The sequence below is a fragment of the Bubalus kerabau genome, chromosome 11 (genome assembly GCF_029407905.1).
Source record: "Bubalus kerabau isolate K-KA32 ecotype Philippines breed swamp buffalo chromosome 11, PCC_UOA_SB_1v2, whole genome shotgun sequence".
Taxonomy (NCBI): domain Eukaryota; kingdom Metazoa; phylum Chordata; class Mammalia; order Artiodactyla; family Bovidae; genus Bubalus; species Bubalus kerabau.
Window position 1 is genome coordinate 95702997 of NC_073634.1, and position 23125 is coordinate 95726121.

A 23125-nucleotide genomic window follows, 5' to 3' on the forward strand; every position below is an offset into this window, starting at 1 on the left:
CTGACACACAGGGATTTTTTTTTTTTTTCCAAAGTTCTGACCACGTCACTCCTTTGCTTACAACTCTTCCCATGCCTAAGCTCCAAGCCTGGACTCAAAGACGCTTCCAAAACTCCCCTCTGCCAATTTGCTTGCCTCAAGTTGGGCCACATACTCCTTGGGCACTTGCACTGTTACTGCCAGCCTACTTTGACTTTAAGTATGTAGCTCTTTTTCCTTTTTATGCTGGTCATGGGATTCTCATGGTAGTCCTATACAGATGTAAGAGTTGTACCATAAAGAAGGCTGAGCCCCGAAGAATTGATGCTTTCAAACTGTGGTTCTGGAGAAGACTTGAGAGGCCCTTGGTCAGCAAAGAGATCAAACCAGTCAATCCTAAAGGAAATCAACCCTGAAAATTCGTTGGAAAGACTGATGCTGAAGCTGAAGCTCCAATACTTTGGCCACCTGACTCACTGGAAAAGACCCTGATGCTGAGAAAGATTGCAGGCAAAAGGAGAAGGGGTGACAGAGGATGAGATGGTTAGATAGCATCACTGATTCAGTGGACATGAATTTGAGCAAACTCCAGGAGACAGATGGTGAAGGACGAAATCCTGGCATGCTGCAATCCATGGGGTCGCAAAGTCGCACACAACTTAGCAACTGAACAGCAACATACAGCACTTCTCTGTTTTGTGGCCTGAGTTTCTGCATGCTATTCCTTCCGCTTGGGGTCTTCTGACTCAGCTTGACCCTCCAAGAAGCTGTCTTACCTGCTCTCCCCTCTGTGTGGCCTCCAGCACTTACACCCTTCACAGGTCATTCAGCAGCAGCTTGCCTGTTAAGTCTGTCTGCCTTCATACTCTGTGGACTCTTTGCAGATGAAAGCACCTTTCTAATCTGGTGTATCTCTCTCTTTTTCTTTTTTTTGGCCACCCCACAAAGCTTGTGGGATCTTAGCTCCCCTACCAGGGATCAAACCTGCGCCCCCTGCATTGGAAGCTCAGAGTCTTAACCACTGGATCAAGCCTGAGACTATTTTTAACCTTTGTGGGGTCAAGGAGCACTTTGAGATTCTCTCTAGAAAAACACACATAGGCACAAAATTTTCCATGTGATTTTAGGAGAATTTAAAGACTCCATGAAACCCCTATTCGTTCATAGACACCATTGTTAGCAACATCTGCAGCTCATTTCATGAATGAACACATGAATAAAAGGATTTGTGAATAGCAGCTACTCAAAGACATTGTCATCAACATCATCATGAAAGAGAGCTGTTATGTGAGGCTTATTTCCAAGTCTATGTTAAGAGTCTTTACACATATCACCTCATTTAATCCTCACAACAACCTCTTGAGAAGGGGGCTCCTATAAATCCTATTTACAGATGAAGGAACCAAAGCTTGGAGAGATTAAATAACTCTCCCAAGGACACACAGCTAGTAGGACCAGTTGCTGTTGTGGTTGTTTAGTCTCTCAGTCATGTCTGATTCTTTTGTGACCCCTATGGAGCATAGCCTGCCAGGCTCCTCTGTCCATGGGATTTCCCAGATAAGAGTACTCTAGTGGGTTGCCATTTCCTTCTCCAACTAGAGGCAGAGTCAAGAGCAAATCCAGTCCTGCCTGATCGCAAGGCCCAGGCTCTTAACCACTGCACACAACTGGTCCTGAGCTGATCGCTGCAGTGGTAACTAGTCAGTCGTGGACTATAGTAACTAACCTACTCTCATCCCACACGCTACCATCTTTGCCATAAGGGAAGTTCCTCCCTCAGTGCATATGCCTGTGTGGACCCAAATTCTCTTCCCTCTTGCCCAGAAGGGCTTAAAAAAAAAATGCTTGCAAAATAACTGGGTTCTAACAAGAACTGAAATCGTTATGTCCTTTGAGCATATTTGCATTTGAGGGACTGATGTTCCGGTCAATCTTCTAATGGCCCAGAAAGGAAGTTCAAGCCCCCCGAGGGATTCTGTAAAATTAAAATTTCACAGTAACTGCTGATGAAAGCACAATTCATGTTTCTATACTTTGTGAATGATTTTCTCCATAAAGCCTCTTCATGAACAGAAAACCTTTCAAGGGACTGGACATAAAAGTAGCAAATAAGCTTTGATATGGGCAAGCATATGTGTAAAAGCATCTTCGAGGGAAATGACCCAAACTGCTGCTTTAAAATGAGGGATCCCGGGACTTCCCTGGCAGTTCAGCGGTTAAGACTTCACCTTCCAATGCAGGGGGTGCGGGTTCAATCCTTGGTCAGAGAGCTAAGATCCCACATGCCTTGGGGCCAAAAAAAAAGACATAAATATTGCAACAAATTCAATAAAGACTTTAAAAATGGTCCACATCAAAAAAAAAAATCTTAAAGAAAAAAAAAAGGGGCCCCAAGCATTTGGAGAAGGGTGATACAAGGAAGGTATAGCAGCCAGAGCAACATGCTCAGGCTAGGAAGACCCTGGCTCAAGTCCTGACCCACCACAACCCTTCCAGAGACCTTGACACACTGACCTTGCCCCTCTAAGCCTCAGCAGCTCATCTACAACGGAGGAAAATGGCTGCAATAAAACCTATCTACCTTCCAGGCCTATTATGTAGACTGAGGTAATGCATGGGAAAGCACTCTGTAAACAGGCAATTGCTGTTATATGGGATAGTTATTATTTTTAATGTCCAAGGAAATGAGCAAGTTCAATTAAAAGAGAGGCCCACCAAATATCAAGCATCATTAGGACAGCTCTTGGATAAGAACACCAACACCGTGGTGGACTTGCACTTGGGAAACCTTCCACGACGCCCTCAGGCAGAGTTGATGGATTTGTCTGTGCTCCGTGGTCCAGCCGCTGCCTTGCAGGGTGTTCATGTCTACATGACTGCTTCCCCGTGAGACAGGAGGCTTCAGGGTAGAGATTTTTCTTCTTTCTGCTCTCTCCCCCACCTACCCATCGGTGGGAAGCAGCCTCTAAGATGGTCTCCACGGATCCCTGCCTCCTGGAATTCATACCCTGTGTCGTCTCCTCTCACACTGTCACAGGCTTGATCTGTGAGACCAGTAGAGACAGAAGAAGTAAGGGAACGAACTTTCTGAAGGGCGTCTTTATATAAAGACTGTGCCCTCCTCTCTCTCCCTCTCCAACTGTCTCCCTCTCTCTTCCTCTCTCTTCTATCCTTCTCTCTCTTGTTATCGCTCACTTTGAGAAGGCCCAGGGAGAGGTAAGAAGTCCAAGCCCCCCGCCAATGGCCACGAGAGTGAGCTTGAAAGTGGATCTTTCCACCTCAGTCAAGTCTTCAGAGACTGTGGTCCTGGCCAACAAATTGACCACAGCTTCCCGAGAGGCTCTGAGCCAGAACCCCCAGCTGGGCCATGCTAGGATTCTTAACACTCGGAAGCTGCTGTGGTAAGCTGCTGAACTGAGGGGAAACTAGTTACACAGCAGTAGACGATGGATATACCATGCCAGTTCTAGAACAGGGTCCCAGAGAAAGAAAGCATTCTGAGGATAAAGTAATTTAAGACTCATATATCCTTAAAATGAATCAGATCAGATCAGTCGCTCAGTCGTGTCCGACTCTTTGCGACCCCATGAATCACAGCACGCCAGGCCTCCCTGTCCATCATCAACTCCTGGAGTTCACTGAGACTCACGTCCATTGAGTCAGTGATGCCATCCAGCCATCTCATCCTCTGTCGTCCCCTTCTCCTCCTGCCCCCAATCCCTCCCAGCATCAGAGTCTTTTCCAATGAGTCAACTCTTCACATGAGATATACTATTTATTGAACGCTTAGTTATGTGCCAGGCATCTTACATATATGCCTCCATTTTGACATGAAAAAATACAATCCCATTGCTAACTAAAAAAAAAAAAATTCAATCCCAGAATTTACAGCCATGTTGGATCTATTTCCAAGGATTGTGCTCTTTTCACTCCACTAAGTTGGATGGCTGGATAGATGGATTAACTATGAAAAACAAATTAGGGGGATTCCCTGGAGATCCAGTGGTTAGGACTCAGTGCTTTCGCTTGGCATGGGCCTGGGCTGAACCCCTGGTTGGAGAACTAAGATCCTGAAAACTGCCTGGCACAGCCCAAACAAACAAACGAGCACACACATCTATTAGTAAAGGAGTTGTGGCTGACACTTCAAGGAAGAATGGAGCACAGAAGAGTCCACAGGAGGCCACGTAAGATAAGGAAAGTGAAAGTGAGGGCTTCTCTGGTGGCTCAGCAGATACAGAATCTGCCTGCATTGCAGGAGACCTGGGTTGGGAAGATCCCCTGGAGAAGGGAATGGCAACCCACTCCAGTATTCTTGCCTGGAGAATTCCATGGACAGAGGAGTCTGCCAGGCTACAGACCATGGGGTCTCAAAGAATCAGACAAAGACAAGGAAGTGAAGTGAAGTGAAAGTCGCTCAGTTGTGTCTGACCCCATGGACTATTATAGTCCATGGAATTCTCCAGGCCAGAATACTGAAGTGGGTGGCCATTCCCTTCTCCAGGCGATCTTCCCAAACCAGGGATCAAACCCAGGTGTCCTGCATTGCAGGCAGATGCATTGCAGGTGGATTCTTTACCAGCTGAGCCACCAGGGAAGCCCAAGAATACAGGAGTGGGTAGTCTATCCCTTCTCCAGGGGATCTTCCCGACTCGGGAATTGAACCAGGGTCTCCTGCATTCCAGGCAGATATTTTACCAACTGTGTTATCAGGGAAGCCCCAAAGACAAGGAAAGGACCAAGCAATTGCCCTTGAAGGATGGACTGAAAATCCAGCACTCTTTTCTTCAACGGAGAGAGCAAGCTGACAGAGAAAACTCTGGCGGAAATCCACCAAATTCTGAAGGGTATGCCCAGATGGAACACGGTTCTATCTGCCAAGTGTGAGTGAATCTAAAGAAGGGGAGCCCCTCTTGAGCCTGGGAGAAGAAGGCTGGTTCACCTTGCTTTTCTACTGCTGGAATCCCAGCTAACAGCATCACTCTCCTCCCAGACAGATGACAAGAGACCCAGCTAAGGGGCCACCCACTGAAGGGCCACCAGGAAGTTCTGAGGTAGGAGCTAGAGGGGCTCCAGATTGGACATGTACCATTGGCAGGCCTCCTCTTTGCACTTCCTGAGGCAAGAGATAGGTGGGCTCCAGTTGAATAATTTACAACCAGCCCCCTGTTTGCTCTCAGAAATGGAAGTAACAACAGAAACAGGGTAAATAGTCAGTTTTCATATCCTGTAAACATCTCAAGGGAATAATCAAGAACAAAAGAGGAAAAACCCTGAGTAAAGGATAAAGGAGACACTACACATGTGCACAAGGGCTCCTTGGAGTCAAAAGTTAGGGGATAACTCCAGGCTATAACGAGTCTTGCTCCTCCCAGAAGCCTTTCCTTAGGGAGATCCATCGTGGCTGAGGGGTGTGTGTGCACCCCAGGGGAGGGTCCCAGAGTAGGTCAGGTGTGGAAAAAGAAACCAGATAATTGGCCTGAAGGAAGATAAAAGACCCGGAGGAACTGACTTATATAAATTACTTAACCACCGCTTTGCTGTGCTTCTCTCTGGGCTGGGGGATGCCCACACCCTTTCTTTCCAGGTGCACATCTCTGCCTTGCTTCTGTCTCAACTAAACAGTTTCTGTCTGTGCTCTCCCACTTGTTGTTGTGCTCTGTCTCTAATAATAAACTTTGTACCTGCGTTTACAGTTTCTGCCTCTGTGATAAATACATTTTTCACTGGGGGCAAAGACCCAGGGAAAATTAGCTTCTAGCCTCTAGCCCTTGCCCGTTTGGTGGCTAGGATTCCTGGTTTTCATCTAGGCTACCCAGGTTCAATTCCTGGTCAGGGAATTAAGATCTTGCTTCATGTCACCGCTCACTGCTGCCTCGCCGAAATCAGTTCCAGGCTTCCTCTTGCCAGTGGAAAACGTGGTTCATGAGAAAAGGCCTCCCCATGCTGGCGAGGGACCTGCGAGCTTCCTTAGGGCAGCATCCTGGGATGGGGCTTCAGGGAAAATCTGCAGGTGGGGCAATTCCAAGCGTGTTTCCTCAGTGGGAACAATCATGGCAACATGATTGGGTTATTAGATGGATTAATAATGTGTTTAGCACTGTGCCTCACACACAATGGGGCTTCCCAGGTGGCTCAATAGTAAAGAATCCGCCTGCAGTGCAGGAGATGTGTGTCAGATCCCTGGGTCGGAAAGATCCCTTGGAGGAATAAATGGCAATCCACTCCAGTATTCTTACCTAGAGAATCCCATGGACAGAAGAGCCTAGCAGGCCACAGTCCATAGGGTTGCAAAGAGTCAGACACGTATGAATGACTGAGCACACACACTGGCACACAATGCCTGGTGCACACACACGTGTTTGAAAAAAAGCTAGTTTCTTTCTTTTCTTCCATTCTTTCTCATCACCCTTTGTCATACCTATTGACTGGTAAGATATCACCCAAGGAGCCGGTGGACGAGGGTGTTCTCCAGGATGAGCCCAAGGTTGAACATACAGAAGTTAGCTCAGGGCAGGGACAGCCGTGCAGGTCTTCCTGTGTGTGCGTCTAGCTCTAGGGCAAACCGATACATGCACAAAAGCTGCTTGACTCGAATTCAGGAACCTGGATTCAAATCATAGGCCTGGCAACTACCAAGGGCCTTTTTTCATCATCTGAAAAAAGAGGCCTAGCAAGCCCGCCCTCTCTCAGAAGGTGCTGGAAAGATGAAACACAACCCCACAAGTGAAAGGATGTTTATGAACAGCCTGGCACACAGTAGGAGCTAAATTAGTCCAATTTAGAATATTGAGAGCGGACCTCTTAGATTGTTCTTCACCTAATGAAGTTCCTCGGGGAGAAGGGCAGAGAGGGAGGGTCCCAGATTTTTTTTCCCTGATGATAGAGAAAGCAGAGGCTGGCCCTGCATAAATACACTTCTTGAAAAACAACAGTGAATCAGACATAGCTCCAGGGATGTGGGGAGTCAGCCTGGGGCTCCCCACATCCCTGGAGCTATGTCTGATTCATCCTTAACAGATGAACGGGTTCTGTGTGACAACATGCTATGTCTGAGCCCAGGAGAGCCACTGCTCCAGCTCCAGGTGAGGGAAGTTTAAACCAAGGAGGGGTCATTTGAGCTGGACGTGAAGCAGGTGTCTGCCAGGCAGAGATGAAGAGAAAGAAATTGGCCGAGGGGAGAGTGTGGGCCAGGCAGGGCACCTGGAAGAGCAAGGAGTGCCCGCAGCCCAGGGTCAGTAGAGAGACTAAGCTACAAGGATCCACATGGTCCGATGGATGGTGAGGGGCTCACAGAACAGGCGGAGGAGCTTGAACTTGATTCTTCAGGTGGAAGAGAACCAGGGACGTGCTTAATCAAGCAAGGCTGTAAGGACCTGGTTAGAATCTGAACAGAGAGAAGGTAGAGAGGGACTGGAGGCAGCCAGACCCAAGAAGGAGCCAAGGCTGGGAAAAAGGGGCTGGAGTGGTGTTGGGGGGGAAGGGCAGAGCGGGGGAAATGACCTGGCAAAGAGAAGAAGGATATGCTGGGAGTGGGCACAGGGGGAAGGCGCAGGAGGGAGGGGGAGAAGAGGAAGGGTAAAGCCCCTCAGTAGTTCAAGAGAAAGAACTGCTCTGACAGCCCCCTTCACTTTGTTTTTGTGTGTGTGTTTTTTTTTTATGTGAACCATTTTCAAAGTCTTTATTGAATTTATTACAATACTCTTTCTGTTTTATGTTTTGGTTTTCTGACCGTGAGGCATGCAGGATCTTAGTTCCCTGAAGGGGGATCGAACCCACAGCCCCAGCATTGGAAGGCAAACTCCTAACCGCTAGACCACCAGGGAAGTCCCAACCCCTGCACTTGGAAGGAGCCATGTCTTCTGTGCACGTGGGCTGACTTTTCTATCTCACCCCCTCCGAGGTTCTGGCCACTAGAGACTGGAGAGGATCCTGCAGGGATAACCAGCCCTCTAAGGAGACTTCCCCTGTAGCAAAGGTACCGCCTGGCTCCAGTGGATTCCCCAGGAAGACAGTAATTCCTCATCCTCTAATAGAGCCAATAAATATCGTGAGAGGGTAAGTAATTAACAACCTTTCGCCGGAAAGGAGCAATTCTTGTGATCTATGGAGTTTCTTTTCCTGTTCACGTCTTTGTTGTTGCAAATACGATACTTCTGGTAAGCGTGCGGTGCGTTGTTCTCTGAGTTAATCGCCAAAGCATGTTGTATTTTTTATTAAATCCATTCATTACAATCGACTCATATGAATTAAAGCTGGAGGAGCTGCGGCGAGAGCTGTCATCCACCTTTGTGTCTGCTTCTGATCTTAATACTTTTAATGAGATCAAAACGGTTACCAAATAATTTAACCACAGGAAAAAAAAAAAGCCTATATTAGCAGGTGGGGAAGATAACCTTGACCCTTTCGCAATTTCCATGCCCTGTAGCAACTTCCTTCGGTTATTTATTCTGGTGTCTGATTTCCCACCCGTAAAGAAGCTTTATTAGTGGTAATTATATTAGGCAAAGGGAAAAGAAAAACTTTGCAAACTTCTAAAGTGATTTACCTCTTGGCTTGCAGTTTTAATTAAAATTCCAGTTTATTTAGCAAATAGCTCTGAAAAGATTAGATACCAATTTAGCGCTATGTTTTTTTCCCCACTTTCCAATTCATCAGGGTGATACAAACAACAAAATAACGCATTTAATGACTCTTACTCCATCCCATCATAATTCAGCCTATGGAAAAGAGCTCTAATATCAATTATAAATTATAAATTAACTCCATTATGCTTTGCAAAAATCTCAACAGTAATCTCCCTGCTCTCGACTCCCTCCCTCACTGTGAGTAAATGATCTCAATTCACCACAAGGCCTCAAATTACCCAGTCTCTCCCATGTCAAAACTTCAAATGTGCTTATTAACTGGAACGGAAACAAAGAGAATCAGGTTTCTGTTTCATCAGCCTTTCCTCCTATTGGGGATTGTTGTTATTAATAGCTAAGGTGTGTCTGACTCTTTTGTGACCCCATGGACTGTAGCCTGCCAGGCTCCTCTGTCCATGGGATTTCCCAGGCAAGAACAATGGAGTGGGTTGCCATTTCCTTTTCCAGGGGATCTTCCTGAATCAGGAATTGAACCTTCATCTCCGGTATTGCAGGCATATTCTTTACTGCTGAGCCACTGGGGAAGTCCCCACAACTAGGGATACCAAACAACTTTTCCTGAAGTCATTCCTGACAGCTTGTCCCTAGTTGACCCGCTACCCAGGCCAGTTGAATGGTTTCCATGATGGCAGTCCCTCCAGAAATTCAGTCTAAATGCACTGTGTGTAGCTGCAACATCAATAATTCAACATACAAGCAAGTCATGCCTTTGAGGCGGGTGGCGTGTTCAGGGAATGCTGAGAGGTCTGACATTATAGGGGCAGAGGGTTAATGGCAGGAGACAGAGCCGGAGAGGTGAAAACAGGAGGGTAAAAGATGCAGCCCTTACCTTCAGGGAGCTAGTAGTGCAGCAGGTGAGTCACACACATGAACAGATCGCTGTAATGCCTGCGGCCACATCTTACTCAGTGCCTGTGTCAGAGCCAAGCTCTTTCCTCACACTGTCACTCTCCGTCTCCACACAACCTGGTGAACAGCAGTGCAGCCCCATTTCACAGACGAGGTGACTGAGGTTCAGAGGGCTGACTCTTGGTGAGAAAGAGAGAAGCTGGCAAGAAGACTAGACAGGGAAAAGGAGTCCCCATGGGGGGAAGCAACAGGATATGCAAAGACCTGGTGAAGAGCAACCGACAGCCTGGGAGATCCTGTCTGTGGCCGCTTGGGCGTCATTGGATCACTTGAGCCTGTTTCCCCACTTGGCACAAGCAGGGTATTACCTATTATGTAAATCTGTAAGAGCCTGCTCTTCTTTTCCAACAACTGACTATGACTTGGGCCAACCCTGAAGTACCAGTGCTGTCTTAATAAGGTACCCAAGGAACAAAGAAGAAGTTTCCCAGAGGACTTGCCCCACTAAACTCATCCGCTCCTCCTGACCCACAAAACCAGTCCGTCAATTCTTATAGACATGCCACTGCCATGGGAACCTCAAATCATACCATTACACCTTACTAAAAAGAACACAATGTTTCCAATAATTTCTATAATAATAAACATTGTAGCTTCTATTCCCTGAGTTTATATTATGTGCTGTGTACTTTATATGTGCTGTCTCAATTCACCCTCACAACAGCACTCTGAAGTAGGTAGCTACACTGCCATTCTACTTTATAGAAGAGGAAACTGAGGCTCAGAGTAATTAGACAACTCAGTCTCTGGTAGGGCATCCAGTTAGCGGTAGAGCAAAGATAGGACCCAGCCCCATTAAGTCATCGGTCCCCAGAGAATTAAGCCTGGAAGAAATGAATAAGGTTCCTCTAACAAGCATAGGATTCCAATGACTAGGAAGTATATATGAGGCGGATGTGTGCAGGGAAGGTGCAGGGGAGGGACCAGAGTCTGGCAGCTGGCCCCACTGGTAGCTCTCCAGAGTGCTGAACTGCCTCTGCCAATGTCCTCCGATTCACAGCGCCTGCCACCTGGGCACCCGTGCCCGTCCTAACCCTCACCTCCTGGTTTCAGTGTCTAATAGGGCAGTGATGAAATAGAGTGAGTGCAAGTGGGAGAACACCTGGGAGAGAGACAGCTAACTTCTAGAGTTAGCGAGCTTGAGGGGATGATGGGACACCTCACTGGAACTATCCTACAAGGGATTAGAAATACAGGAGCGGGAGTGGAGGGAAGTCAAAGCAAGAGATGCAAACTTGCGAGTTAGAGAAGACAGTACTGGAGAAAGACTGAGTGCGTTTTTGGAGTGGCTGCTGAGGAAGAAAAGCAAAGGGGAAGAAGCAGAGAGGGAAGGGGACTCCTCCTAGCAGCCCTCCACAGTGGGTACCAGGAACAAATAACTAGACTCTCCAACCCTGATATTTCATGAAAAGGTGTTCAAAGAGGGCAGAATTGTGTTGCCTATAGGTTTGAATCTGTGAATAAACAATTGCCACTGCCCTCAACCCCCTCCTCCCCTCACTCCCTGAAAAAGGAAGAGAGAATGACAAAGTATTCAAGGGAAAAATAGAAAATAAACTGCCATATGGTCACATGATTCTAGTTAATCAAGATCATACCCACTCTTACATGAAGTAAAACACTTCCTTATAAATTTGAGAGGTCACCCAGAAAGCCTGTCTTTGGCCTTTCAGAACCACAGATCCTAAAGGCTTATATGATGGGATATTTATTTATAAGCACATCTCTCCCCCTACTGGCAAAAGCGATATTAGAAAAGCACGTTTATTCTCTGGCTCCATCCCTACTTCTCCTCTCCCACACACCTTTCATAAGACTAGTTATCCTCTTTTATTAACTTAGTCTTTCATTCAAGCATCAGTGCAATTTATGCATCAACTCAATGTCAAGCATTGGGAATTCTGAGAAGAATGAGGCACAGTCTCTGTCCTTGGGATGGGTACTTGTAAATACATCACAATGCAAAGTGGCAAACACTCCAGCAGATGCCTGTTTCCCCATTTGGGTTAAAGGGCTATGGGAGCATGAAGCAAGGTGTGAGTTATTGAAAGATGAGCTGGAATTTGTCAAGCCCAGAAGCCAGGAACATAGTCTAGGCTGGAAAAGGAGCCCTGTATGCAAAAGCAGAGCATGGTTAGGAGTCTCTCCAGGTCAGGAACAACTTAATTTTCTCTGAATTCTGGGTGCCTAGCCCAGTGCACATAACAGATGCTGGAGGAACAGATGGCATGAAGTTGAGCATGGAGGAATAAAGTATGACTGTGGAGTCCTGCAATGGAAGGGAAATTGAATGGAACCAAAATCTATAAGCCTCAGAATAAATTTTGATGTGAAACTGCTCAGGCTATAGCAGGTGCAGGCAGACTTTGGTCATTCATTTCTCCAGCCCAGGGCTCGATACTAACTGACATATCCATCTCAGCAAGTGAACAGCGGAAGGAATGCACACCCTCAAAGTGGCCAGTTCAAGAATGAGGCGCCAGCTCACAGCTAGAGTCTACCTTACTGATTAGAATTTTAAAAGGAATTACCAGGACTTTCCTAGTGGTCCAGTGGTTAAGAAATCTGCCTGTCAGTGCAGGGGACACGGGTTCGATCCCTGGTCCAGGAAGATTCCACATGCCGAGGGACAGCTAGGCCCCTGCACCACTACTGAGGCCCACGCACCCCAGAGCCTGTGCTCTGTAACAAGAGAAGCCACTGCAGTGAGAAGCCCACACACAGCAGCCAGAGAGTAGCCCCCGCTCGCCACAGCGAGAGAAAGCCTGTGCAGAGCAACAGAGTCCCAGCACAGCCAAAAGTAAATCAGTTTTTTTAAAAAAGGAATTATCAACAATTACAATCCAAATGTGATGGGTAGGGGAATATCTGAGGATCTTGTATCAACTTTTGGTTATCTTCTTTGTTTTTGAATGTTGAGTTGTATTGTCAACTTCCAAATCTCATTTTTCACAGCTCAACATGGCCAATATCTGTGACAAAAAGTCCTGCTTTCACTAGCTCCTAGAGATGAAAGTTGTTATTCCTCTCCTTTAAGTATTTAAGCCATACCTTTTAATTTACTTAATGAACTCAGAACAAACTGATTGATGGCCCTGCTCAGTTGGCAATGACAGCTGCTATTTCTCTGATGACCAGATAATTAGGCAATTGCATTAAGTGCATGTCACCCCGATCAAGCGACAAGGTCTATTAAGACAAAGCCAGCCTACTTGTGGCTTTCAGTCGGCTTCAGCAGAGCACAGGGTTTTAAGCACTCTGGTACCAGTTTAAACACCTCTGTGTTTTCACAGTGTTATGAATCAAGCACTTTCTCAGTGCACTCTGAAGAAACTGGGCCAGTAAAATTAGCTTTGTATCCTATTGCAAATAATGATTAGTAGAAATATTATTACATTAAGATCAGGAGACTGAGGTTCTAATTCATCCATCCATCTACTCAACAAACATTAATTTAGTGCCTATTACATGCTAGCTACTGGGCTAAGTGCTGGATTGTTATTGTTGTTCAGGTCCTAGGTCACGTCTGACTCTTTGTGACCCCATGGACTGCAGTACGCTAGGCTTCCCTGTTCTTCACCATCTCCTGCAGTTTGCTCAAATTCATGTCCATTGAGTCGGTGATGCCATCAAACCATCTCATCCTCTGTCATCCCCTTCTCCTCTTGCATTCAGTATTTTCCAGCATCAGAGTCTTTTTCAATGAGTCGGCTCTTCTTGGGTCTAACAAAACCATCACCACTACATGTGCTGAGCATCTTCTGTGTGCCAGGCATGGTTCTACACTTCACAGAGTCATTTAACACACCTGACAACCTTGGGGCATAAGTACCATTATCACACCCATTTTACAGATGAGGACAACGAGGCACAGAGAAGTAAAACAACTTACCTCCGTTTTCAGCCTCACAAGCAGCATGGCCATGGACCAAACCCAGTCAGTCTGACTCCAGAGACAAATAAGATATAGTTTCAGCCTTGGAGGAGCTCAGAGTTTCCTGGAGGGATACACAGATCTGTGCACTCAATGGCTCTATGACCCAGGGAAAATCATTTCCTCTCCCTTACTAGTTTTTTATTGCCACACAAAAATTACAAATACAAGCCTAGTGACTTTATACATAGTCATTTATCGGCTCAGAGTTCTGTAGGTCAGAGGCCCACCATGACTTTAGCTGAATCCTCTGCCTGGGTCATCACAGGCTGAAATCACAGTGTGGCCAGGGTTGGTGATTCTTGTCCTGGCTCAGGGTTGTCTTCCATGCTCAGTGGAAGAATTCATCTCCTTGCAGTTGGAGGGCTGAGGTCCTCATTTTCCTTCCAGCTGTCAGCCAGGGACCACACGCAGCACTGGTGACTGTCTGCAGTCATTCTGCCATAACGCCCCCCACAGGCAGCCCAGAATGTGGCGGCTCACTTTCTTCAGACAAGCCAGATCACATCTGTCTGGCTTCGTCTTCTGCAACCAGCCAGAGAAAACTGTCTTTCTTTTTTTTTTTTTTTAAATTACAACACTTTGTTGCAGCATCGGCAAAGGTCAGATTTCTGAAGCTTGTGAAGATCGGGCAGCATTTCCATGTGAAATGTTACAACTTTACAGTTTTGTTTCTTATTTAATTCTACATGCAGAAACTAAAATATGGTAAAAGGAAGAATGCAAAACAGCTAGAAAAAAAGATATAATCAAGTTGTAGCTTACAGATGTGCTTGCTCTTCAACTAAATTCACTATGCCTACTGGAAAGTAAACAAAAGACAACTATCCTAATAAATTAACAGATTGGCCAGAAACAGACTAAGAACTCTCATTTCTATGTAGTGGGGGAAAACAAAACAAAACAAAAACAAGCAAAATAAAAGCTCTACTGTTTCCATACTTTGTTTAGAGACAGAGGCTGTAAATCCATGAAGGTCAACATCATCTCCGGATCCCCTTCTCGCTGTCCTTCGTCCATCTTCTGTAGTGTCTGCCTGGCATGCTGTTTGTTTTCAATGATACTTACAATGGGCTCGAGGCTGGTGTCAGACTCCCCAAGCCCTCTGGGTTCATGCTGTGTGTACGAATCATCTTTGCATTTTCCCTTTACCCTAATAGGCAGTGTTGTATTACTGACTCTGATGGATAAAACTGATTTTTCTCCCCTTGTTCCTTGTTCCTCATGAAAGAGATTCCTAAACAAAAGCCTTCCTGGTGGATTATCTGGTACCTGGATATCTTTCATTATTTTGCTGTCCTGCATGTAAGTTTTCACTAGAAGATTTTACTGCTTGCTCTATACTTTTCTACTGTAGTTCTGGAGCCCCCAAATGTATCTTCTTTCAACATGGGATGTTTAATTCAGAGACACTGAAACTCAAATCAAGTTTAAACTCAAGTTCATTTCCCCCAGAAAACTGTCTTTCAAGGGCTCACCTGATTAGGTCAGGCCCATCAAAGGACAATCCCCTTTGGCTGTATAATGGCACAAAGTCATGGAAGTGATATCTCATCATATATACCGGCCCTGTTGTTGTTATTCAGGTGCTAAGTCATGTCCAACTCTTTGAGACCCCATAGACTGCAGCACACCAGGCTCCCTGTCCTTCACTGTCTCCCAGAGTTTGCTCAAACTCATATCCATTGAGTCGGTGATGCCATCCAGCCATCTCATCCTCTGTTGTCCCCTTCACCTCCTGCCTTCAATCTTTTCCAGCATCAGTGTCTTTTCCAATGAGCCAGCTCTTCACATCAGGAGGCCAGACAAAATACTTGAACTTCAGCTTCAGCATCAGTCCTTCCAATGAATATCCAAGGTCGATTTCCTTTAGGATTGACTAGTTTGATCTTTCAGTCCAAGGGACTCTCAAGAGTTTTCTCCAACACCACAGTTCAAAGGCATCAATTCTTCAGTACTCAGCCTACACATGCCCTGCCCACACTCAAAGGGGAGAAGACTATCCATGTGGGAAAATCCTTAGGGGCTATTTTAGGATTCTGCCTATCACATTTTCTGCTTTTTTTTTTTTTTAATTTTCTGTTTTGCTTTCCTAGTCTGAGGCTAGACTAGATAACAGTACTGTCTACTACTTATATGGTGATTTACATTTATTAAAGACGTTTTCACATATTTTATCTTATTTGAGCCCTACAATCCAGAGATTTAGGTGCTCTGGGAGCAAGGTTAGTCTCACTGTCTGTCAGAAAGAGGAATCCGAGGGTCTGAGGAGTTAACCTTCCCCCTGCCATGCTGGTAGAGCCTGGGAGACCAAAGACTTAGTGACAGTCCTGATTCTAGCATCTGGGCTCCCTCCTCAAGCCCGTGCTGGCAGGACGATGTGAGAGGACTGGAAGCAACTGAAGCAGAAAGAACACAGGCTTTGGAGCCAGACATACCTGGGTTCAAATCCAAGTTCTGCCCCTTATGAGCTCCAGATCTTGGGAAAGTCACTTCCTCTGTCTGGGCAGCCTCATGTTTAAAATGAGGGGAGTTGGGCTACTCAGGCTCCAAGGGCTCTTTCAGCCTCAGATCGGGACAAAAATGCTTCAGATGCACAGTGGAAGACTACTGACTCCATGATTCTATCCTCCTGGTTGAGGGAGAACCTCTAACTATACCCTTCATCCAGGTATCCCCGTGGTTTGGGGAAATCTTTCCATTTCATTATTCTCCCAGGGCCAACATGGCTTAAGCAACAGAAGTTCATATTCTCACAGTCCTGGTTCCCAGAAGTCCATAATCAAAGTGCTGGCAAGGTTGGTCCCTGCACAGGACTGAGAGAGAAGCTGCCCCATGTCTCTCTCCCGCTCCTGGAGGATGCTGGCAACCCTGGAGATTCCTTGCTCTGCACATGCATCACTCCAGGTCCTGCCTTTGTCTCCATATGACCTTCCCCCATGTGTCTCTGTGTCTTTTTCTTTTCTGTTTCTTGCAAGGACACTCATCATTGAATTTAGGCCCCATTAATCCGAGATCATCTCATCTCAGGATCCTTAATTTAATTAGATCTTCAAAGACTCTATTCCCAAATAAGGTCGTATTCACAGATACCAGTTAGAACTTGGACATATCTTTTGAGGGGGACACAATTCAACCCACATCATAAATTGATTTATGGATACCATGGTTGATGGAATAGAGATGATTTCCAATTTTTTCTTATTAACAAAGAACACTGCAGTAAACATCCTCATTGCGTTTCTTTGTGTACAAGAACAAGAACTTCTGTAGAAGTGGAATTGTTTGGATCATAGAGTGAACATGTTTTCAACTCTGCAAGCTACTGCTAAATATTTTTGCCAGTCTAATTGATGTGAAATGGTATCTCATCTTCATGATTATACCAGTGAGATCGAATATTTTTGCAAACATTTACTGGACATTTGGGTTTCCTCTTTGAAGATTTTTTTTGAGCTCTAAATAAGTGGTTCCGTATCAGGATTATCCAGGATCATCTCAAAAGAGATGGTGATTTAGCAGAGGCGAGCTGCTAGAAATCTGAATGCTGAAAAGCACACCAGGAGACTGAAGCCTAGACCCAGGGAAGGTACATGCGTGCTCAGTTGCTCAGTCATGTCTGACTCAAGGACTGTGGCCTGCCAGGCGCCACTGCAGGCAAGAAATATTAGCGTGGGTTTCCATATCCTTCTCCAGGGGATTTTCCTGACCCAGAGATTGAACCTGCATCTCCTGCATTGGCAGGCAGATTCTTTACCACTGAGCTACCTGGGAAGTCCCTCCCAGGGAAGAAGCACTGTATTAATGGTAGTAACTGCTTTATCGAGGCTTCCCTGGTCATACAGTGGTAAAGAATCCACCTGCCAATGCAGCAGAAGCAAGTTCGATCTCTGGGTTGGGAAGATCCCCTGGAGAAGTGAATGGCAACTCACTCCAGTATTCTTGCCTGGGAAATCCCATGGACAGAAGAGCTTGGCGGGCTACAGTCCATGGGGCTGCAGAGAGTCAGACATGACTTAGCAACTAAACAACAACAAATACATCTATGTGCGTTAAGGCCTTTCTTTTAAAATGGAACTTGAATTTTCAAGATTCACCAAAGATAATATCAGTTCTACTGTTGAGATTAACCTGAAAAAAATAGTTCAAAGATGAACTATTCACAAAACGTCAATGAAGATGATTAAGACTAGAAAATGGCAGCATTTCAAAGCTGTAGCCTGAAATTCAGGTGCAAAACATACAGGACTGGGTTTTTGTTTGTTTTTAATTTTTATTGGAGTATAGTTGATTTACAATATTGCATTGGTTTCAGCTGTACAGAAAAGTGAATCAGTTATACATATACATACATCCACTCATTTTTTTATTCTTTTCCCATCTAGGCCATTACAGAGTATTGAGTAGAGTTTCCTGTGCTATACAGTAGATCCTTATTAGTTATCTATTTTATGTATCTTAGTGCTTGTATGTCAATCCAATCTCCGAATTTATCCCTTCCTCCCAGGACTGGGTTTTACAGTACAATACACATACACACACCATTTGTTTCTAAATGATTGTCACTAAGTTTTTAAATTATTATTATTATTTATTAATATTAATACCTCATGATATTACTATAAGACTGCCTATATCTAGTTTAGTAGCTTTAAAAGTTAAACTAACTTTAAAAAATTTTCACAAAAATTTTCAAAAGGCAGTTTTAACTTCTTGTGGCTCCTGTATTTTCTAAAACAACAGGAAGGCTAACGCTTACCTCGCTGTTGCTCCATCAACAAGTTCCTCTACCGAGGTGGAGAGCCAACCAGCTCATCCCAGCTTTCCCAGGACTATCCTGACTTTAAACACGGAATTCCAGCACCCTGGAGCCCTCTTATTCCCAGGCAAGCTGGAACAGCTGGTCATCCCAGCACAGGGGCAGCTTCCTTTCACTGGTGCATGGGAGGAAGGCCTGAGAGTAGCAAGCCCTTCTCCTGTACTTTAAACCTGAAAGGTAGTCATGCGTCTGAGAATTATTCCTTACTGGTAGGGAAAAAAATAAAATTCTGCATGTGGTTCACCTGATAATACCAGCCTGGATTTCACAGCCAAAGGGTTAGAAGAAACCTTCACAAGTCAATGTTCTTAATTCTCTTCTGAAGAATTCCAGGAAACGGATTCCAAAAGGCCACCTTTCAAACCCATGCTACCACCCATGATCCTTTTAAAATATTCAATTCTATCTACCATCATATCATTTTCATTCTCAGCACTGAGCTGAATAAAGAAACCTTAAAGATATGCTACCCACAGGAAATCAGGTGAAATTATTACAGACCTTGAAACGGGGCACCAGAACGAAGGCTGGTAGAAGCATCTTTGGACTTTGTGGGGAAAGAAGACTAGATTTTAAAAACCTTAAAAATAAGAATACTAGAGACTTTAGAACAGAGTGTCAAACAAACAGCTTTAAAGCCTTGGTTATAATCTATTGTATTGAGTAAGGTAATTCTAAATGGGCTCTCCAAAGGAAGGCAAAGCCCACCATTTATGAGATGCCTACTGTATGCCAGTTGCTCTCATGCTCACTATTTCATTTTAATTTCCTAATACCCCAGTGGAAAGATCATATTTTTCCATTTTTAAAGAAGAGGAAAGCATTCACACCACCGTATGTTAGGTGCTGGATGTGCAATAATAAACGTGGAGTCATAAAGATAAAATGATAAGAAGCAAACATGATATTCACAAGTAATAAAAAGGAGAGTCATGGTTCTTGCTTTCATGGAACTTAGAGTCAAGTGGGGAATGCTAGACACTTAAAAATTATTACAAAAACAATTATGAGTTACCCAGCACAGGGGGACAACAAGGCAGGTTCTGGAGAGCTGATGAATAAGAGGACACATGGCCATGATTAAAAAAAAATCTACGAACAATAAATGCTGGAGAGGATGTGAAGAAAAGGGAAACCTCCTACACCATTGGTGGAGATGTAAATTGGTGCAGCAGCTATAGAGAACAGTATAGAGTCTCCTTAAAATAAATTAAAAAAAAAAAAACTAAAAATAAGAGCTACCATATAATCCTGCAATGGAGAAAGAAATGGCAACCCACTCCAGTATTCTTGCCTGGAGAATTCCATGGACTGAGGAGCCTGGTGGGCTAAGTCCATGCAGTCGCAAAGAGTCGGACACAACTCAGTGACTAAATGACAACATAATCCTGGAATCCCACTGCTGGGCGTACGTTCAAAGAAAACCATAACTCAAAAAGATACATGCATCCCTATGTTCACTGCAGCACTGTTTACAAAAGCCAAGACATGGAAGCAATCTAAATGTCCATCAACAGGAATGGATAAAGAAGATGTGGTACATATATACAATGGAATATTACTCAGCCATTAAAAAAGAATGAAATAAGGCCATATGCAGCAACATGCATGGACCTAGAGATTGTCATACTGAGTAAAGTAAGTCAGAGGGAGAAAGACAAATATCACATGATATCATTTGTACGTGGAATCTAAAAAAATGGTACAAGTTATTTACAAAACAAAATTAGTCATAGAAAACAAACTTATGGTTACCAGCACAGAAATTAGAGGGAGAGATAAAATGGGAAATTGAGGTTGACACATATATTCTACTACATATAAAATAGATAGGGCCTTCCCTGGTGGCTCAGTGGTAAAGAATCTGCCTGTCAATGCAGGAGACATGGGTCCCATCCCTGGTCCAGGAAGCCCAACAGGCTGCAGAGCAACCGAGCCTGGGCACCACAACTATTGAGTCCATGTTCTAGAGCCCAAGAACCACAACTACTGAGCCCACGAACTGTAACTACTGAAGCTCGCATGCCCTAGAGTCTGAGCTCCACAACAAGAGAAGCCACTTCAGTGAGAATCCCATGCACCACAGCTAGAGAGTGGCCCCTGCTTGCCACAACTAGAGAAAAGCCCTCGCAGCAACAAAGAGCTGGCACAGCCAATAAATAATAAATTTTTAAAATTAAAAAATAAAATAGATAACTAATAAGGACCTACCCAGGGAACTCTTCTCAATACTCTGTAATGACCTAAATGGAGAAAGAATCTAAAAAAGAGTGGATGGATGTATAAATGATCCACTTTGTTGTACAGCAGAAACTAACACAACATTGTAAATCAACTACACTCCAATAAAAAATAAATTAAATATATGTGCGTGTGTGTGTGTGTGTACATTGGGGAAAAAAAAGAATAATTAAGAGGACAGGAGTTGAGAAGAGGTGGGAGAGAAAGGGAAACAGTCTCCTGATTCTGGGTATGGGAAGCAACAGACATCCCAAGGGGCGAATGCTCAGCTATGTGCCCGAGACAACACAATGTATCAGTGGGTCGGACTGGGGCTCTGAATCCTGTGCTTTCTGACTCCAGAATTCATGTTCTTTTCACTGTAAATACAATGTGACCAGCTGTGCTTCAAACCTGAAAGGGACAGTGCACAGAGTGGAGCTGGTTCCCAGCAATGATACTCCGTGTTTCCCAAGCTAGTCTGATCAGAAGAATCAGTCCACAGGGGCTTGTTAAAAAAAGAAAGATTCGCCCCAGTCCTACCCCTACTGGGAAATCAAAGTTTAACAAATGCCCCAGGTGCTTCGTATGATCAGACGGAGTTTGAGATAACGCTGAGTCATGGCTTTGGAAAACCAAAAACCCAACAGGCTGGCAGTTTACAACTGCAATCGCCTGGACATTTTTAGGAACTGGGTGGAGCTCCTGGAAGTAATTTAGCCTTTCAAAAGGAAAACAGATGGACAAAAAGTAAATAAAAACTCTAGAGATCCATCAGTCAGCCAAATAAAATGGTCTCCCTCTCTTCCAGATTTTCTATGGATTTCTACCGGCTCTTCCTACTGGATTTAAGTAGTGTCTTCTCGGTATAATTTTGTGACTGCTGTCAAAACAGGATCCATTTCCACACCAGAAGGCTCAGCAACATGCTGCTAATCTGGCGTCATCACTAAGGAACTGAAGCAGCAAGACAGTAAGAAACCACAAGCCTTGGCTTTCATCTGGGAGGGGTTATGGATTCAGAATCCAAACACTTGGGTTCAAATTCTAGCCCTTAACACTTATGAGATGGACAAGGTCATGAACTTCTCTGAGCCTCATTTTACCCAGCTGCACAGGGGGCTAATAACACACACTCTGCAGAGTTATTCTGAGGAATACGTGACTTAATAGAGTGGTGGTCTGTCTGGCTCAGCCTTAACAAATGTTTGTTAATAAATAACAAATAATAAAACAAGGGCCCTCCAGCAGGGCCAGAAAAAAGGGAGGGCAGATGGAAGGTGTCGAAAGGCCAGGGACACCCTGCCCCGGGTGGCAAGGACGTGCCAGACTCCCCAGGCTCTGTGTGCCAGGGCGAACAGACAAGCTCCTGCCTTTGGGCGCTGCAGGTCTACACAGGTGGAGGCTGCTGACCCACACTGTTCGTCCTCTGCACAAAAGCGGGTCAGTGCTTGTCTGGTGGAGGCAGGTGCAGTGGGAGGAGCAGTCGCCATGGGGTCAGACCAGGGCTGGGGTTCCAGTGCCACCCCCAGGTCCACTTGCCCGCTGCTACCAGTAAGGCAGCTCCCACTTGGCGCCTGGCCCCGGGCAGACCCTGGATGATGCTTATCCGCTTCCCTTTCTCCTCAGGAGGAGAGCCATGCCTGGGCGTCGCCTCTTCTTTTATCTCCACACGGCCTGAATTTGATTTAACTCTGCGTCTTCCTCCTCAACGAGGTTGAAATATATCAGTTTACTTAATGGCCCATCAAGCAACGAGGCCTTTATTAAATAGCAGCGTGGTACCCAGGCGCTGAGGTGTGAGGAGCCCACAAATCTCTCCCCACTGCTTTGGTGAAGACAGCTTCACGGGTCCCAGGGTGCCTCCGCCTCTCGCTGCCTGGAGGGTCGCCGGAGATGCCCCTGTGGCTGAACACCTGAGCCCCCACCCCCGTAAGAAAGGATGGTGGCAGTCCCCAGGGGAGGGAGGCTCCAGGGAGCCAATCCTCTGACAGCGTGGCTGTCTGTTCCCCCCAAACCCCCGGCCTGGGGTGCAGGACAGCACACTGGACTTGGCGTCCACAGAGACCTGGGTGTGGGCCTCCGCCTCAGCTTCCTTATCTGTGATGTGGAGCTAATGAGGTCTACCCGCCTGGCCTCAGGGGGTGGCTGGGAGGCCCCCTAAAGCACGGCAGTAATTCTGCTGTCACCCTGCAGTGAGGGCCAGTGCTGGCCAGTCACACAGTACCTCAGCACTGACCAGGCCCCGGCCACTCACCAGAGGCTGTGACTTGACCAGGACGTGTCTCTCTCTGCCGCTGGGGAGGTTTTCCCTACTTCCAGTTCACCACACCTAAACAGGCCTTCCACACCACACAGAGGGCTCTGATCTAGATGTGTGGCTTTTGTCTCTCTCTCTCTCTCTCTCTCTCCAGAGAGGGCAATGGCACCCCACTCCAGTACTCTTGCCTGGAAAATCCCATAGATGGAAGAACCTGGTAGGCTGCAGTCCATGGGGTCGCTAAGAGTCAGACACGACTGAGCGACTTCACTTTCACTTTTCACTTTCATGCCTTGGAGAAGGAAATGGCAAGTGTTCTTGCCTGGAGAATCCCAGGGACGGGGGAGCCTGGTGGG

The 23125-nt window shown here is 45.6% G+C and overlaps 1 protein-coding gene and 2 long non-coding RNA genes across 6 annotated transcripts in view; 1 reads left to right on the top strand and 2 right to left on the bottom strand.

Moving 5' to 3' along the window:
* Nucleotides 1-23125, bottom strand: part of TTLL11 (tubulin tyrosine ligase like 11) — a 262192-nt gene that overhangs the window by 218652 nt on the left and 20415 nt on the right. The window lies entirely within an intron of this gene.
* LOC129623502 (uncharacterized) lies at nt 1826-6707 on the bottom strand. 2 transcript variants are annotated; one of them, XR_008700572.1, is made up of 4 exons: nt 6401-6707; nt 2695-3023; nt 2208-2265; nt 1826-1954 (listed from the first exon to the last, which is right to left on the bottom strand). It is a non-coding gene; the product is annotated as an uncharacterized LOC129623502 (long non-coding RNA). The 2 variants fall into 2 exon arrangements; XR_008700571.1 differs by lacking the exon at nt 1826-1954 and having other exon boundaries at nt 2010-2265; nt 6401-6706.
* On the top strand, nt 7083-22278 carry LOC129623501 (uncharacterized). 3 transcript variants are annotated; one of them, XR_008700570.1, is made up of 4 exons: nt 7083-7358; nt 7883-8037; nt 21321-21482; nt 22139-22278. It is a non-coding gene; the product is annotated as an uncharacterized LOC129623501 (long non-coding RNA). The 3 variants fall into 3 exon arrangements; XR_008700568.1 differs by having other exon boundaries at nt 7085-7381; XR_008700569.1 differs by having other exon boundaries at nt 7085-7347.